Source organism: Olea europaea, chromosome 16, assembly GCF_002742605.1.
Source record: "Olea europaea var. sylvestris chromosome 16, O_europaea_v1, whole genome shotgun sequence".
NCBI classification, from domain to species: domain Eukaryota; kingdom Viridiplantae; phylum Streptophyta; class Magnoliopsida; order Lamiales; family Oleaceae; genus Olea; species Olea europaea.
In genome coordinates, this window is record NC_036252.1 from 5,593,485 (window position 1) to 5,597,820 (window position 4,336).

The 4,336-nt window shown below is 32.7% G+C and overlaps 1 pseudogene; it reads right to left on the reverse strand.

The window, feature by feature from the left end:
- Positions 1-1,114: 1,114 nt before the first annotated feature.
- LOC111412787 lies at positions 1,115-3,587 on the reverse strand (annotated as a pseudogene).
- Positions 3,588-4,336: the final 749 nt, after the last annotated feature.

The following is a 4,336-nucleotide window of genomic DNA, read 5'->3' on the forward strand; positions in this document are numbered from 1 at the left end:
AACTTGACTCCTAAGAAATGGGTCAGAATCTTTTTGCCGGCATACTTGATTTATAATTTTAGAGAGGTTACTGAAATGTTTTAAAAGTTATTAGAAGAAGGTTCCCAAATTACAATACACTCATGGAGAAATGCATATTTGCTGTCATTATTTTGTAATTTTTTGGAGAGTCTAAACTTTTAAGGAAGAAATTTAAATTTCTACCAACCTTTCTCGGTACGAAATATTATAAGCCTGGTTTTATATCTCTGTATTTATTCATTTTGATTAGTGAAGATTTCAATAACATAATTCTGCGTAGTACAACTTGATTACTCTGATTCTCTTTATAAATTATTATATCATTGAATTTTTTTTTCCCTTCACTTTTTCTTTGGTATGCATCATTTATAACTTTTAGTCAAGATGGTATATTTACTGTTACTCACTAGAACGATTAAACAAATTGATTAATTCTTACATGTGATATCATGGTATGAGACTAGCAATTATAGAAAAAAAGTAGAAGAAGAAATTAGGTTTAGGTATTATTAATTAAAAGTGTACTAATTATGTAATTTTACTCAAGGCTATTTAAGTAAATAAGGAAAAAAAAATTAAAAATTGTGGTGTACTTAATAAGTTTTGTGGTGGTAATATAATTACCCTTATATAAATACGTAATTGAAATTAAGTACGTAAAAAAAAAAAAAAAAAAAAAAAAAAAAAAACATTTTTAAAAAAAAAAAATAAATAAAAAAAAAAAAAAAAAAAAAAAAAAAAAAAAAAAAAACAAACAAACAGTTTTCAAATAATGATGATCAAACGGAATCTTAACCCGCAAGTTAGAGAGTATATTTGCAACATGTTCGATTCACTCCACATTTTTTATGTGTAGTCATGCATGCATCTCAAATGTGGGAATTTTTAGTAGGCCAAAAATATTTCGCTCTAAGCATAAGGATTAAAGGAAATTTAAATTTGAATTAAGTTAATTATTGTGTCAATAATTTAAACTGATTATTGCAATGAAAATTACTATAAATTAAGGGACAATCGTTGCAACAATTTTTCTATCATTGAATTATGAAAAAAAGAAGATACATTGAAATAATTTCCAAACACAAATCACTGATTCAGCCATCAAAACCAGCAAAAATACATAATAACATAATCCATATTCCATGGTATGGTTAAAGAGAAAAAAATAACCCTTAAAGGGAAAATAATGTTCGTGCCAAAATTTCTCAAAATTGAAAACTTCGCCTTGGACAAATTCTCCATCTAACAAAATTATTTTTCATCACCGTCTATTAACAAGGAGGTAAAGAAATTGGTGTTATTTATGCCCCACCAGCACCATATTTCTTTCCGAAAACAATCATCTGAAGTTTGTCATAACCTGCAAGCACACCAGCACCAGCAACTGCACGAAGGATGTTTGCATCGGCACCAGGGACGAATCCAGGATCTTAAGCCAGTACGGGCGGCCGTAATAAAATATTAAGAGCTCGCTTGATGTCATTTTTTGCAAAAAAATGTATTTTGGAATAATAATTTGATGGAGAATGTATAGTGAAAAATAATAAAAAATTTTAAATTTACGTGTAATATTATTTTATTAAAGAATATTTGATCGAAAATAAATGAAAGAAAAATATATTCTGAACTAAATGGGAATCAAACAAAACTTAAAATTTAAATAAAATAATTATTTTGTTGAAACTGAACATATATAATTTTGTTATAGAATAAATCGTACTCACCAAATAATATTATTGCATTGTATAATTTAAAGGAAGAGTATGGTGTTTGAATTTTTACAATTGCATAAAAACAACTAAAATCTTACATTTATTATTTTGATAAACTTTGTATTACAACTTATCAAATGTCATAGTGGTTAAACTTTCAATATGTCCTAGAAGAGCTCACAGGTTCGATTCTTCATTGGTCCCTTTCCTTATTTCAATGGTTTTTGGTCAAAATTGTATAATTAAAAAAGCAAAAGGAAGTGCCAACCAAAGATTCGAACCCGGGACATCAAAGAAGCATTAAGTAACACCAACCAACTTGGCTAGAAGCAACATTTGAAAGGAAATAACTTACCAGTAATATATACTATATATTTGTCTGTTTTCAGTAAAGAAAAAAAAAAATAAAAAAAATAAAGTGGCTCTTGGCAGATCCAACACGCGCGGCCGCGGGCTCGCCGGGTGCTGGATGCGCCCTTAAACAGAGATTTTGGTCCCCGTTCTTTAAGATTTGGGCAAACGCATCCATTGAACTTTTGTATTTCACGGCTTCACCAGATGTCATCATCATTCTTCTACGGACAGTATCAATTGGGTACGAGGCAAGTCCAGAACCATTTGTAATAAGCCAACCGAGGGCAAAGCTAGCAAAGAAACTTTCCTGCAAACATACAAGGGCAAAAATTGGAATTCCAATCAGTAAATATCCAAGAACTAGACAAATATTGAAGAATAAAACCGAACACCTTAAAAGAAAAGTATACTAGAACAAGAATATGTCCTAATATCCGGTCTGTCAACACTCCTTGGAGTTCTAATTATTTCCATATATGAAAATAACAAAAAATTCTGTCCAGAGGCATGCTAAACCGTAGCTTCCCAGTCAAGACCACGGGCTTCAATGAGTCATACGTTCCAAAGTACAAATCACGGTAAACAATGATGCCAACACATGAGATGTTGAACCCACGGTAAAGACCAGCAATACCATCCGATTGCAGGGTCTTCCTGTAGACATCGACTAAACCATTGAACTGACGTTCACCTCCCTTCTTTGCAGCTTTGGCATCATTTTGCAAGACGCGTACGGTCATAATCTAAAGAGTAGACAAAGAGTAGGAAGGAAGGACCAGCAGCACCACCAGATGCAAGGTTACCGCCAAACCATTTCCAGTAGCCATCATGATCATTCTTGATGTTGAAAAGCCTCTTGAAGTAGTCCTTGATAAGATATAAAAATATTTATGCATCCAGGGAACAAGAGATTATACGAGTGGGGAAGTAACGAATGACGTTAGCAGTGTTTCCCCTCCACAATGATGGAAAACCTTCATCCTGAATAGTTCTCTTGAAGCAATCTCCAATTCCTTTGTATAGTTCAGAAAGCCTGCCATTCTTGGTCATTTCATCTTGGTTTTGGATCAAAAGTTTCACCCGCTCAATAGAGGCCGCAGCAGTTTTTGATACGGCAGCTGAAACTCCACCCATCAGAAAGTCGATGGCAAAGCCAGCAAATCCTTTTTCTGAGGGAGCCTGAACGAACACGGGGAAGTATTGCGGGAAATCAGTGGCAGATCGTCGGTGGCCCTGCAAGTCATGGGATACTGCAATCCTGCATTTATATAATTGCCATATGCAAATTGCCTCTGACGAATGGCAGGCCTTTGGAAACCAACATGGCGAGCTTGAACATCCGGTGCAAGACTATATCTCAAATGCATTTGATTGACGGCCTTCTGAACAATAGTGGGGCGCTGATGCTGATTTTCCATTATGATTTACAATAAAACTCCTAGAGATACAAGAGCATGGTGGTGAAGTCACTGTAAAACAATTTAATGAAAAGATGTAATCCATTGGTAACTAAATTTCAGGTTTCCCAGTTACAAAAAACAGCAATAGCCAAAGAACTTCAAAAGAAATTTGATAGGCTGTTTTTATAGTTTCTTTTTCTAACAACTTTGTTGACACTAAATTCAATTATTAGCATAACATTCTATTCCACGGGTCATAATCAAATAATAGAATTCAAAAATTAATGACCAGCAAATGAAAACTACTAAATAAAAAACTAAGCGCATAATTATTGACCGCCACCAATCTTACTAATGACAATTTTTTAGGTCCCAATAAATAGCCGATAAAGTTTCAACTCTACAATTGATTGAATAGTGGCATATCATAATGCCTCAATTTTAATCAAATCTATGATTTTCAAGGAAGGAAAAGAAAAACATGTCACATTAAAATAATAAAATATAAAAGTAAACCCAAAACCAAAACCAAAACTTACAGATAAAAAATAAAAACTGAAATTGAGTCGAAAATTTTAATCCAACCAAGCCATATAGAAAATATTCAACTCATTGACTCCTGCCAGATCTGTACATGTAATAAATATTTTCATCAAGAATGAATGATAAATTATCAAAGTTCAATCCAAATCCAAAAACCGAGATCTAAGTACGTATTGTGTAAAAACTGACGGTAAATGAAGATAATTCCAAAAATCACATTCGCAGAACGACAAAAACTGTGGTAAAACCTTAGAGCCCGATAAAAAAATAATAATGTTGACCCCAAAAAATATTGTCAACAGATGT